Source organism: Dromiciops gliroides, chromosome 1, assembly GCF_019393635.1.
Source record: "Dromiciops gliroides isolate mDroGli1 chromosome 1, mDroGli1.pri, whole genome shotgun sequence".
Taxonomy (NCBI): Eukaryota; Metazoa; Chordata; class Mammalia; order Microbiotheria; family Microbiotheriidae; genus Dromiciops; species Dromiciops gliroides.
Genome location: NC_057861.1, coordinates 132,447,562 through 132,462,739, shown reverse-complemented (window position 1 = coordinate 132,462,739; position 15,178 = coordinate 132,447,562).

Sequence of the window (15,178 nt, the reverse complement as noted above, 5' to 3'; positions counted from 1 at the left end):
TTCTCCAGCCACTGTTTTTAGTTCAGCCCTCTGGGTCTGAGCAGAACAAATTTAATCTTCTACATATCTGTGGTAGGCACGATGTATTAAGATCTCTGCCACACAAAGTACAAAGGTAGTGAAATTGTTCTTGAGATGTAATTCACACGAATTGAATCCAGTTGGCCTAAGTGTAAAAGCCAGTGAAGGAGGAGTTATGATCTCTCTTCTTCTTCTTTTTTTTTTTGTAGGGTAATGAGGGTGAAATGATTTGCCCAAGGTCACACAGCTAGTAAGTGCCAAGTGTCTGAGGGAGGATTTGAACTCAGGTCCCCCTGAATCCAGTGCCAGTGCTTTATCCACTGCACCACCTAGCTGCTCCTATGATCTCTCTTCTAAGGCTTAACATACACTTCTGACTGGCATACCTGAATGGCCAATTCAGAGGCAAGGGAGCTATGCTTAACAGAACCATGCTATATCTTTCCTGAATATCCTTTCCATGCAGTGGATTAGAAAACTTTCTCTAGTTAACTGTTGTACGACCTACAAGTGACTCTTCTTTGTTCTAATCCCAAACCTGAACCATCTGACTTGTCTGGGTCACATCAGACCTATAACACTTGCATGATAATCTTTGGACCCAGCACACGGTCTCTGTGCAAGGGAATAGTGCATGACCCTCATACAGGTAGACACTGCTCAGGTCCTGGAAAAGGGAGGAGTAAAAGCAACCATGGACCAACACAAGAGTGTGATGATTGGCTCTGATAGCAGTGGGTAGGGTCACAGGCCCTAGTGGCAGTGAGCAGTGTGCCCCAGAGTCAGAGGAATGGGCAGTGGCGTGGGTCCCAGCAAGACAGGCCTTAAGGGAGTGGGTACCGGTAAGGTCATTCGCAGAGGCAGGTTCATTTCAGCTCTTTGCTGACTGTTATCTGTACCTCTTCATGTTGCTGCTAGTATAGTGCTCAACAGATAATTCCTTCTAAAAAAGGTTTAGAGGACTAAGGTCTGGAATCACTGGGAGGGGATCTTACTGTCTGGCAACCAAGGAGGGAGAATGGCAAAACTTTCTACTCAACCTCCAAGGAAAAAATAGGATAAACCCTAGATTGGTATTTGCCTGTGGGACCTCCAATGAGAGGGAAATCTTGGCTGTTTGATCAGTAAACACTGAGCAGAGGGTGGTACAGGGTGAGTTTCAGAATCGACAATGTCACCAGGACAAGCTGAATGCAAGAGGCTAATGACCCCTTTACTTCTTTTCTACATTCGAGCCTGATCCTTGTTAGAGCTATCACCATCTGCATTATGGCCTGATATTCCTGGTGGTTCTCTTGCTCATTGTAATCTCTTTATATCAGGAGCCCCATATAAATTGTAAACATTTGGCATTATCCATCTGGTAAATACATGTTCCAGATCATTAAAATTTGGAATTTGGTCCTTCTGAAACATAGAAGTCTAGGATCTCCTGTTTTCTTTTGCCTCCATGTTTTGTCACTCTTTCAAGAGGCTATATTGCCTATTATTTTTGATATCTTTATGGCTTTAGTTTTTGCTTTTCCTCTTCCAGTGCTATCTATGCCAGTTCTCATCAAATGAGGATTGGTAAGTAATAACAATAAGACCATTTAGGTGGCTATAGGTCTTGTAGGAGAGTTTTAGGACCTTGATATCAAGGGGAGGGAGATATTAGGAATGATATACTAAGGCCCATGTCTTGGCCTAGGCTTGTTGTTCCCTAATAAGTAATGACACTATGCTTATGACTAGACTGACTGAGGGACTAAGGCTTAGACCATTGATGTAACTTCCTTGTGGTTTAAGTGCAGCAGTCATCAGGAACTCCTACCTCAGGCTTGACAAGTGCTTCTGACTGGTATAGTAGCATGACCAGTCCACAGAAATGGATAGGAATATGGAGGTTATAGCCTCATTGTACTTTGCTCTCATCACACTTTGTCTGGAGTATTGGATTCAATTCTGTGTGCCTCACTTTAATAATAACATTTAGAAGCTGGAAAGCATCTTAATGAGTGTAAGCAGGATGGGGAAGGGACTTGGGTCCTTTATTTCATTGGGATTGTTTTAGCCTTGAGAAGAAAAGGCTCAGTGACATTGATGGTTTTCTTCAAGTATTTGAAGGGGTTCCTTGAGAAACTAGAGTGGTTTAGCCCTCAATAGCAAAATGAAGAGTAATGATAGGGAGTTGCGAAAGGCACATGTAGATTTGGTGTCAGATAAAAACAACAACAATAACAGATTTACTGACAATTAGAATTGTCCAAAAGTGGAATGGTGGCTAAGAGCTAGTAGTATCTGCTTCTATGTTATGGTGGGGATTCATTAGTGTATGTTTTAGACTAGATGACTGATGAGGTATTTTTTACCTCTCAAATTTTGTGATTCTATGGAAAATGTGGTTGTCCTGAACTGAATATAACACATTAGATGTGATCTGACCAGTGCAGAAAAGAATAGGTGTAACAAAACAGAGTCTGTTAATGCAACCAAACATGACATTAGTATTTTGGCTTCCATGTTATACTGTTGACTTGGAGTTGACTTTGTGGTCCATTAAACACCTAGATTTTTTTTTCTTCACATGAACTATTATCTAATCTTGTCTCCTTTACTATCCTATACTTGCACTTGATATTTTGAATCTAAGAATAGGAACTTTATATTTATTCTTATTAAATCTTATCCATCATCCTAATACATCCATCCCAAGAATTTCTTTCCCTAACTGAATCTTCCTTATGTTCATAACATAGCTAATAAAAGGGCTTTTTTATTGTCTGTTTTAATTTCCTGATATGAGATTTTACCATTCCCTTATTTTCATCCTCAGTTACTTGCTTTTTCTTCTCTCTTTTGTATATAACTTAAAAAAAAGCTAAATTGGTCAATGAATGTCGTGCAACTATATTGATGTTTTTAGACAATTCCTCCTTTTTTATTCACCGCCATTATTTGTTTTAGTGTCATCAAATTTGGATCTTGGGAACAGTTCCCCTCTCTTTAGTTAGCTTCCTCTAGAATTTAGGTCTTTGGATCTTCTCTCTAAACTCTTTAAAATGCATCCTACCCAAATATGGGATGTGTATCACACTGTGCTTAACTTTCTCTTTTATATCTATCCAAAACTCTAAAAGAGTCTCTCACCCCCTTTGTAAGATTATATTTCTTTTTCCCCTCTTTGGCAACCACTTCTTTCTTATTGGAGGCAACACGAATTGGAATTAGAGTAACTTTATTTGAATCTCTTCTCTGCTCTTTTATACTGAGTAACCTTAGACAAGCCTCCAAATCTCCCCGAGCCTCAGTAAACCATCAGTAAAACCTGGTGCCATCAGTAAAAATGAGATGGTTGGATTAGATGACTTCTGAGGTCCCTTCTAGCTCTAAGTCTATGAATCCTGTGATCAGTCTGTGGAAATTTATTTTGATTTGGGGACCCAACCTTTAGGCTGAAATTAGAAAGCCTTAGGCCCTCAGGGTCTCTCCCCCTCCTCCTCAGCTTCAGCTGAGCAAAAAAGCCCCGTGGGCTATACAAGACCCAGGTCAGACAGCTGGGGGGAAAAAAAAGCCCCCAGCTCCCTCCGACCTGAGCAGAGCTATCTGAAGGATAGCCTGTGCTGAGGCATGAGGCTGGAGAGCACCCCCCCCCCCCAGCTGCTGCTCTGGTGGGCGGATTAGCTTGGTCTGTGGGGGCGAAGGAAGCCCCCGAGATTTGAGTGGAGAGAAGAAAAGGTGTATATATAGACCTGGGAGTTAGAGGAGGGGGACAGACTGAAAGAAGGAGCAAGGATGGACTAGATAGAGAGACAAGATTAAGGAGATGGGGCTGACAAGGTTACAGGCCTTAATACAAACCAGGGAAAATGTAACGGGCCCTGAGGCTGGAGGCGGCTAAGGCCCTTATTGTATTCAAGAAGTTTGAGGCTCAGCAGGTGGGAAAGAGACCACAGGAAAGCAGTCAGGTTGTACATTTTACTTCCCTGTATTCTTAATTTTCAACAGTATCTCATAAATAAACTCTGCTTTAATTATTTGGTTAAGAGGTTTCTTAATCTTTAGTTTATCAGTTTGGGAGCAGTGTGGTGGAACTTTATAAACGGCCCACATTAAATTAACGAAGTCAGATAGCCAAATAGTCAACAGTCCCCAGATTAGTCCTCGAGTCAGATTAGCCCCCCAAATTAGCCGAGTCAAGTCAAAAATATTTCACATTTGAATGGCGACCCAGATTGGATTTACGGCCCAATTATAATTTCTCTAAACCTATAATTTTTCATAAGTCCAGTTATTATAATTTTTCTAGGTTAGTTATAGTTATGAATAATTAATTTTTTTACAAATCCCATGATACTTTATGGTAAATGCTTCACTTTCTTAAAGTGAAATATCCTTTTGTGATATGTATGAATATGCTTTGAAAATGTAGACTTTCTGATTTTGTGATAGCAAACAAACCGCAGAAGTAAATGGATAATTTCTTTTTGTTTTTTTGGAAAGTGAATGTTGACAAATTAAGAACCAGTGATTTCATAGGTTGGGAGCACCCAAGAATTGTCTGAAGCTAATAGAGGTTAAATGACTCCTTCCTGGTCACACAGCTTGTAAATATTAAATGTAGGATTTGAACCTTTCTTCTCAATCTCAGGAAATGCATTTTTTAAAAAAATACTTATTTATTTTAATTTTCCTCAATTACATGTAAAGATATTTTTTGAGTTCCAAATTTTTCTCCCACCCTCCCTTTCCTCCCCACTCCTGAAGCCAGTAAGCAATTTGATATAAACTATACATTACAATCATGTTAAACATATTTCCACATTAATCAGAACAGAAGGAAAAAAACACAAGAAAAATAAACAAGATCAATAACAAAAAAGCAACAACAAAAGTGAAAATAGCATGTTTTGGTCTGCATTCAGACTCCATAGTTCTTTTTCTAAATGTAGAGAGCATTTTCCACCATAAGTCTTTTGGCATTGTCTTGGATTGCATTGCTGAGAAGAGCCAACTCTATCACAGTTGATCATCACAAAATGTTGTTGAAACTATGTACAATGTTCTCTTCGTTTTTTTTTTTTTTTCAGGAAATGCACTTTTAAGCACTATGCCATGCTGTTTTTATTTAATGTAATTAATCTTCAATTTATTTCTTTATGGACTTCAAATTTTTAAAAGCACTTAGGTTTTAGGGAAAGCAAGGAATACAAATAATTTTGTGTGATTATTTAGTGTTTAGGACTAAGGGTTTGTGACCAAATGGCTCTTGTATGGATCAGAGCTTGGTTTTGCAAAATATTCTAGAGAAGACAACATGTAGTGTATTCCCTTCAATCTGTAATCTGGCCCCCCAAAAGAATTAGGGCTATTGTTGGGCTATGGTATTGTAGCAACATGATTTGTCATACAGTCAATCCAAGAACTAAGCATGAATGCTCTCATTTCTTGATCTACAGGGGACAGTATGAATGAAAGCAAAGAAAATGAAGATAGAAATTAAGAGAGATGAGATGAAGAATTGAGTAGAGATTAATTTTTTGAGCAAAATTCAGCCAATGAGGCATACAAATGGAAAAAGATTTCCAGTCCTCTAACATGTTGGTAAATCCCCTGCTTTAATTAAATCAGGCTGGAGTGTGCTCTTTTCTCTACATCCAGTCTGACAGAGGCAATTTGGCACAGTCCTTGAGATGATTGTCAGGAAATGCTGACAAGATTTATGTCCTTATTAAGGCAATACAATTGCAGTTGTCTTGTACGGCTGATTGATAGTCAGGAAGAAAATGAAACGAGTCCCAGTCTTTCAGAAGCTAGAAAAAGTTATGTTTGTTAAATGGGGCAGAGAGATATACATGAGATTCTTGTGATTTTATGTGTCTAATTTAGGGACTATGTAGATTTGTGCTGTAGCACATGCCACAGGAGACAGATTCAACGTAAAAAACTTCCTTTGAATAGTGGTTATTATGAATGGATAGAGTAGCCCAGAATGCTTTAGTGCTGACATGAAATCTCTGACTGGTTGGAATTGTTAACACTTGTCCATGACAAGGCTTCCTTTGTGCGTATGGAATGAATGTGAGCATATAGGGGTCCAACTGTGGTACAGTGTACATCTTAAGCAACAGTGTATTGTAAAATAGATTCACATCTTCCTTCTCAAATTATTCCTTGTTTTTGTTTTTCTTCCTTGGTTATTTATCCATGTTAAATTTGGATGTTTACAATAGAAGGGAAATACTATAAGGCCAGAAAATAGGTCATTGTGTACTTACAGTGTGAAGCAACAGACTTCAAATTTGTTTTGATGAAATTGGCACCCGGATGTTCTGTTGCTTCTGAACAGTAAGCGAAGAAACAATGGGAAGGGGAACAAAGGAGAAAAATGACATCTTTCCTGTTATAATGTCATCTCTCTTATCAATCTTACTCTCAATCTTAGTATCCAGGAGACAATGGCATCCTCTGGGGGTATTGTGGAGTCATAGAAAGAGTTCTGGATTTGGATTCAGATGGAGAACTCAAGAGGACTCTTCTCTACTGGAGATCTGTTTAGCAGTGGTGCAGAGACAAAAATACTGGGTGTAGAGTGAGAGAACATGAGTTTAAATTGTGACTCTGCCAATCATTACCTATGTGACCTTGGGCAATTCTCTTAACCTCTCTATGCCATCGTCTTTTCATTTGTAAAATAAGGGCATTGGGCTTGAGAGCCCTAAGATCTCTTGTAGTTTTACATCTGTGAGATTGTGATCAATAAAACCTTACATATGGAATTTCTTGAGTATTAAATATTTATTATTATTACACTACTTGATTCAATTGTCTCTAGTTGAGTTATTTTTTTCTTCTAGTTCTCTTTTAATACCTTCAAGAATCTTCCAAACTTCCAACATTGCTTACCTTTACATACTTCCCATAATTTAAAGCTGTAACAGTTACTCTTTTTTGGGACAGTTTCGATTGTTTGACAAGGTTGCCATATAGGTGGTATTCACATGGACATTCTTGGAGTTCTATGGTGATCAAATGAAGACATTTGGAAGTTGACAGGCACAACTACCATCTTAAACATGATCCCCCATTGTTGTAGCTTTGCTTTTCCAGACCTATTCCTCTGAAATTGTAGCACTGTCCTGTCTTCTAAAAATATTTTGATTCTGAAATTATGCACTGAAGGAAGAACATTTCCATATCCTTTGAAAATTCTATGAAATTGTGAATCTTCATTTCATTCCTCTCATTTTAAATATATATATGATATATATGTATATATGTGGTACATACATACCCATATATTTATGTATATGTATATGTACACACATAATATATAATACTTGTATATGAAACAAATTCTACATATTACATTCAAAGCTTTCTTTCCTTGTGTGCTTTTCCTTCTGAATTTCCCTCTGTTCTCTCCCATACATTTAAAAAATTTCAGTGACCTTTTTTGGACATCACCATTGTTAACCTCTTGAGAGAAAGAAAAAAAATCTAGTAATAAATAATCATTGACAAGTAAAACAAACCCACATAATGATCATGTTCAAAAATACATCTCTGTACCTTGTGTCCATCATCTCTCTATCAGGACATAACATGTTTCATCATACATCCTCTAGAGATACCATTGCTCATTGCATTGATGAGAGTTTTTAAGTTTTTCCTTGCATTCATTGTTCTCTTGATTCTACTCACTTCACTTTGTATCAGTTTACATAGCTCAGGATTCTCTGAGATCTTCCACTTAATTATTTCTTATAACATAATAGGATTGTATTATACTCAGATACTACAGTTTGTTTAGCCATTCCCCAGTCATCCAAGACAATCTAAAGGCAGTACCCCCTTCCCTTTAAAAGCTAGTTCTTTGTTTTATTTCCTTTTTTCTTCTTTTTACATCCCTCTTCAGGAAGTTTGTTTCCTTGCATCTAAGTTCACCCCCACCCCCTGTATTATATTCCCTTTTAGCATCTTCTGATCCAAGTTTTTTTCCTAGTTGAGTTTGATATATTCCTGTATAAAATCTTTATGTATGAATGCTCAGTCCTATTGCATCCATTTCAGAAAGACTGCAGTTCATCTAATGCCCATTGCCCCCATGTCAGCCAGGTGGCACAGGGGCTAGAGCACTGGGCTTGGACTTGAGAAGAACTGTGTTTAAATCCAGCCTCAGAAACTTACTATCTGTGTGATTCTGGACAAGGCACTTCATCTTCATTTGCCTCAGTTTCCTCAACTGTAAAATGGGAATTGCAACAATAGCTATCTTGCAGGGTTATTGTGAAAATCAAATGAAATATTTGTGAAGCTCTTAGCACAGTGACCAGCATACAGTAGGAGCTTAATAAATGCTTATTCCTTTCTATTCCCTTCCTCACCAGGTTTGGATAACCCCCATTAGTCCCAATGACCCCTTTCCCTCCACCTCCCTTCCTCTATGTTTGTTTATTCTTTTCATAAATCCCACTTAAGAAAAAGTAGCAAGTACCCCCCTCCCCCTTCTCTTTTCTCCTTTCTGCAGTAGCTCAGTATGTTCCTTTTACCCTTTCTTCTTTCTCCTCTTTAAACTCTAAGAGAAATCTAGGCTTGGAACCTCTGTTTTCCTTATTCAATCCCCTTAGTAACCTTTTAAGACATTAAGGTTCTGAAGGGACACGGTTTTACCTCCTGCTATTAGAATGTTAGCATTATATCATCATTCAACTCCCTTGATTTGTTCAAACAAATTAACCTTTCTAGATTTCTTTGGATTCTATTTCAAAATTCCTACTCATCTATGATAATTTTATCAGAGATTATTGTATGTTCTTTATTCCATTAAGATGTTCATCCTCCTTATGCCTGTAAGGATTATATTCAGCTTTGCACAGTAAGTTATTCTTGGTTGTATGCCTAAATATTTTGCCTTTTGGAATATTGTCTTCCAAGATCTCTTCTCATTTATATTTTGCAGTTGTTCAGTTGTTTCAATAGTATCTGACTCTTTATGACCTCCTTTGGGATTTTCTTAACAAAGATACTGGATGGAAAAAAACAAAAACAAAAACAGAAAACCAAAGATACTGGAGTATTTTTCCCCCTTCTCCAGCTAATTTTACAGATGAGGAAACTGAGGCAAACAGGGGAATTAATTGACTTGCCCAGGGTCACACAGCTATCAAGTGTTTGAGGTCATATTTGACTTCAGGAAGATGAGTCTTCCTGACTCCAGGCCTGGCCACTTAGCTTCCCCTCATTTATATTAGAAACTACCAGATCTTGCATGACCCAAATGTTGTTCTATGGTACCAGTTCTAATGTGCAGCTCTAGATTTTGGCTGTGACATCCCAATGACTTTTCTTTTAGGGGTTTCTTTTAGGAAGTGATTAGTAGTTTCTTCCTTTAATTCACCCCCCCCCTTTTTTGGTTTTGTTTTTTGCTTTTTTGCAGGGCAATGAGGGTTAAGTGACTTGCCCAGGGTCACACAGGTAGTTAAGTGTCAAGTGTTTGAGGCTGTATTTGAACTCAGGTACTCCTGAATCCAGGCCCGGTGCTTTATCCACTGTGCCACCTAGCTGCCCCAGCCTTTGGTTTTAATAGATCCAAGTAGCTTTCATTTATGACTTATAAAATGATTTACCAAAAGTCCAACAATTCTTTGATGATCTTTCCCTCCTTTATGTATTTTACCGATTATTTGTTTTTGATATCACACCTTACATTTTCTTCTATTTTTGAATCTTTTGCTTTTATTCTAATATTTCTTATTCTCCCATGGTGTCACTAACTTCTCCTTATTCTAATCTCGTTTTCAGGGAGTTGGTTACTTGAGCAAGATTTATTCCTTTCTCTTGGAGGCCATTTGTTCTCCTTCAAATTCTTGATTCAAGAACTTATATTTCATTGTTTAGCTCTTGCTTCATTTCTTTTGGGTATTCATGAGGTCCTTGTGAGAGTCCACTACTTTCCTCCTTTGAGTCTCTGCTTGTAGTTGTTATGGATTTACTCTCTTCTTTTTGGAGACCTAGCTAGTGTTAGATTTATAATAATTTTTTGATGTTGGTTGGTGTTTTCTTTGCTTTACCCATTTCTCTAGTTTTAGTTTCTGAATTGGAGCTTTGGGCCAGGGCCAGACTTCATCTCCTACGCTTCTCTTGAGTTGGGTGGTTGTCCATGCTTTGTATCACCCTAGATCCTCTGGGTTCCTTCTCTGACTTCTTCCTCCTGAAGTTAGTACCTCCTGGAATTTTGAGGTTCATAAGATTGCATTTTTAGGGTGCTCTCTGGAGTCTCAAGACAGCATGCATAACTGCTGCTACCTCCAGGTAGTTTCTTGCCAGAAATGTGTTCCTGGTCTGTCTCTAGTTTTCTTGGCAGCTCACTGAGCCAGTGCTAGTTTTATTAGCAGTCCTCTTTTCTATTGTTTTTGGCTGACTTTTTATGCAGTTCTATGGTGGTAGAACTCACTTTCTGTAAGTTCTCATTGAATTTCTTGACCATTTTTTCAGTCTGGTGAAAACTTCAGAGTATTGCTAGAGAAGGTTTATAGGAGCTGTGTGGTATGTTTCTTGAGCTATAGCCATATTGGTCAGAAGTTCAGTATAGCCCTATGTTCCTCTCCTTTTTATTTGATTTTGAATATAATTTTATTCATTATTTTCCAAGTACATGTAAAAAGTTTAAATATTCACTTTATAAAATTTTTGAGTTCCAAATTCTTTCCCTTCCACCAGCTCCTCTCCCACCCATTGAGCAGGTAAGCAATATTATACATGTGAAGTCATGCAAAACATATTTCCATATTAGCCATGCTACAAAAAACACAAGCAAAATAATGTGAGAAAAATATGCTTCAACATGCACCAAGTTAGAAAAATTAAAAAACAAACAAACAAAAATTTTTAAAAATATGCACCAAGTTAATCAATTCTCTCTTTGGTCAGCATTTACTTCTATGGAGAAAGAAAAAAGAGGCAGCTAGAAAGCCCCTTACTCTAGCTTGCTCTCCATTGTTTGCTTGTTTGTTTGTTTTTCCATTTTCCCCATGCAGATAAAAAGCTACATTAAGCTCAATGAATGTTTCCTGAATGTTCTGGGGGGAATGGGGAGTTATCAAAATTAGTATTATTTATAAGGGTGTTGTTTGTGCTTCATTTTTGAAGAGGACCAATCATATCACAGGGTAATGTCTTGACTTTCATGTGAATTGGATTTAAGTGAGAGTTTCACAAAGTCCTCAGTCTCACTATCTTTTTCTGAGTCATCAAAATCCAGTGGCAAGACAAAAGTGAAGATGAGAGGTGATATCCTGGGACGTAGTGAATGACATTGGAGTCTTTGATGCCTGACAATGCTCTAAGCACTTCACATCTGCTTCATCTGCTTCAGCCTCTTTTGTGGCACTTGAAACAAATTGTTCTTATTTGCCCTTTCCACCAGGGGAAGTCTTCGTGCTTGGGGTAGACATCCTCTAGCTCACCAACAGGTTTGAGGCCTATTGGTTACCCTCAACCTGGTTTAGCCTGTCTGTTGAGATGTTTACTGAGGTGTGTGTATGATATAGCTTTGTTAAGGGCTAAAATTCTAGCTAAACTGTCTAAAATATCTAATGAGTGGTCGCCAATAAATTATAAGCTTTAGCAAGAGTTAGACTTTTAAGCATTTATTAAGGAGAATAAGAATTTGGTAAAGAGAGAGAAAGGCCTAGATTCCTATCTATTAAAGGGAGAGCACATTTCTAGCTCCGCTCTCCACCAGAGTCCAGAGGAAAAAGAGAGCGAGACTGAGCGCCAGTCTCTTCCTTCCTCCTCCCACTAGCCCGCGTCACTTCCTGACTCCTGGTCTTGCCCTCAAAGACCTTCCCTTCATGGGCAGAACTCCTCTACAGTAAGTATCCAGCAGGTGGCGTTATTCCAATCGTTACAGTCCCCCCTGTTGTTCCTCAAGAAACAAAATGTTTCCTTGACGGAACAGTAAAAAGAATATAATAACTATTGCTAACTAATAATATGTGAACAACAATATAGAAAAGGAAGAGAGAAAAGTTTTGTCCAGAGGGGCGATTTTTTTTTTTTTGTCCTCATGAACCGACGCTTTGACATTAGTCTTGCAAAGGGAGGGCCTCTGCAGAGAATACATGTTACAGATGGTGTATATTATAACAGAAAGAGAAAAAAAACAACAAAAACAACAAATCAAAACTGTTCATTTAAAGTCTCTGAAAGTCTTTTCTTAGATGTCCTCTAGGTGTAGTCGTGGAATGGAAGTCTTTTCAGGGGTTGATGTGTGGATGCTGGTAATCAGCCAGGAAAATTTCCTACAAAATTGAGCTTAACACAACTTTAAAATAGCTTTGTCAATAATCAAATCAAACAATGAAAGTTCTCAAAAACATGTCTAAGGGAATTCAGAATCTTAGTTGTTACACATGAAACATATAATAAAACAAAAATTGAAACATTCTTTAAAATTATAATATTACTATAGTCCCCCCTTATGGAGGGTAATTGAGAAGACAATTGCTGCAATATTAAGTAATAAAAATAATTTTTATCTTTCTTTTATCACTTTTTGCATCATCTGCCTAATTATCCTCATGCCATTATGAGAAATTTTAAAATCTAATATAATTAGTAACAGATGTCAAGGCCAAATTCAACACTGTTATTTATCATGACACCTGAGATAATTATGGGGGTTACCATAAAAGAACAGAGAAATGATGGGATTTGAGCATTCCCACACTTGAGCAATATATACTGTCCATGCAGTATGCCAGGCTTAAAATAGGTGGATGGAATACATGTCCATGCCACCAAACATATTGGAGGAAACTGAGTCAGACTTAATCAGATGCATGGGATTCAGATGTCCATGGCATCAGGCATATAGGAGGGAGCATAGAAGCCAGGTGGAGAAGTGAGATGGGTGGGATGAATACTTCCAGCCATCTGTACAATATTGTGGGGAAAAAGAGAACAAAATATTAAACCAAGAGAATCCAACCTCAACATTTGTCAAAAGCCGTTCCCTCGGCCATACCTTGACTTCATGCATGTCTCCCCTCATGTGACAGTTCAGTGTCTGCTCTTGCATGTATTCCTCTTGTGATTGGATGGCATCTTGGCCAACTGGCATCTGATAACTCAGAATAAAGGCAATTAATGTCTTAAATGATAAGTTCCCATAATCCAAGTCTCATATGGATTTAAAAATTGAGGATAATAAATGATTGCAAAAAATGTGAATACATCTTGACTTGACACAATATATATTTATGCAACAATTTCAAATAATACCCCTTTTTTTTTACTTAGTATACAATCACTTTTGTGAAAAATCAGAACATATTTAAATACAAGTTAAAGCACAACAGAATCTCAAAGAAAACTTTTTTTGAAAAAAGAAAACTTTTACAAACATTCCCCTCTTTTTTTTTTTTGGAATATGCTTATCAAAAATAATACTTCTAGAATCAATTTACACTTGCCATGGCAACCAATTTGCCAGGGAAATGCTTTAAAGAGTTTGATCAAATAATCAGTTGAGGAAAAAAAATAACAAAAACAAACAACTCAGAATGTGGGAGCACAATACTCCTAGAATTAACATTGTATTATGAAATCAAAACCATCTTGCAATTTTTCAAAATTAGATAGATAAACGAATAGAAGAAAATACACATGGAACAATAAAATACAGTGAAATTCAAACTAAGGAAATCTAAATGAATATGAACTTAATATCAATAAGAGTATTATAAAATATAAACTTGATCACATGACTATAAAAAGCTTTTACAAATATTCTCCTTGTTTTAGAAACTAAGTATAAGACACAATCTCAAAAGCATGAAAATCTCTATGAATAAATTCAGAACACTTTTGATTCCGGTATCTAAAATCCCCAATACTCATATCAATACCTTGCTGCTTACTTCTACATTTCTGTAAAATATATACCCTTCCATGGCAAAAGAAGCAGAGTCTTGAACTATGTTGATTGTCATTCTTATTCAGCTTAAGTTTTTTTAACCCCTCTATATTGTCTGTCGGGCTTTTCACCATACAAATGCTTTATAAGATTACTAATTAAAGACAAAAGCAGGTTAGCAAAATTATGAACAAAACGAGCATATCTGGAATTTAAAGGGTTTTCTAAAGTTGTCTCAGAAGCACAGCCAGGCTGGGGAAGGGCTGAGCCTGAAGCTGCAAATGTAGTTAGAGAAAGCTGCGCATGAGCATTAGATCTCTGGACTTCCCAGGCCGGGGAAGCAATGGGCTTGGCCATGGGAGGAGTAGAGGGTGGAGTCTGGAGAGGGGGGAAGGGACCAGCGCAATTTGAATCAGACTTGATTTTGAACTCAGGCCTGGATTCCTCTTCCCCCACTTTGCCTCCAGGTGCTAGGGGATTAAAAGCTTCTAGAGGGTGGGTCTTTGCCTCCAGGCATGCAAAATTAGAGCAACAATTAGTGTTAGAACTGGGAAAAGCTGCAGGAATCTCTTCAGGTTTCTCTGAAAAAGCATGGTTGGGAGAGGGAGAGATATTTCCTTGTGCGAGTATGTTGCTGGCTCTTTTAACAAAAATAAAAAGAAAAATAGAAAATCCACAAAAACAAAGCATTAACATGATCTTATCTCCCATTTGTCTGGTTAAACAGACTAAAATCAAAAATAGGGTAATTAGGGAGTTTAAAAGGTCCATTCGAAAAATTTTAAAGGGAAAACACAGCCAGTGCGCCAGTACTTAGCAGTTTAAAGGGAGAGGGAGGGGAAATTTCTTACCCAACCAGAAGATCAGAAGAAAGTCTTCTGAGGTTTAGCTTTCCTCTTCGTGGTCACCATCTGTTAAGGGCTAAAATTCTAGCTAAACTGTCTAAAATATCTAATGAGTGGTCACCAATAAATTATAAGCTTTAGCAAGAGTTAGACTTTTAAGCATTTATTAAGGAGAATAAGAATTTGGTAAAGAGAGAGAAAGGCCTAGATTCCTATCTATTAAAGGGAGAGCACATTTCTAGCTCCGCTCTCCACCAGAGTCCAGAGGAAAAAGAGAGTGAGACTGAGCGCCAGTCTCTTCCTTCCTCCTCCCACTAGCCCGCGTCACTTCCTGACTCCTGGTCTTGCCCTCAAAGACCTTCCCTTCATGGGCAGAACTCCTCTACAGTAAGTATCCAGCAGGTGGCGTTAT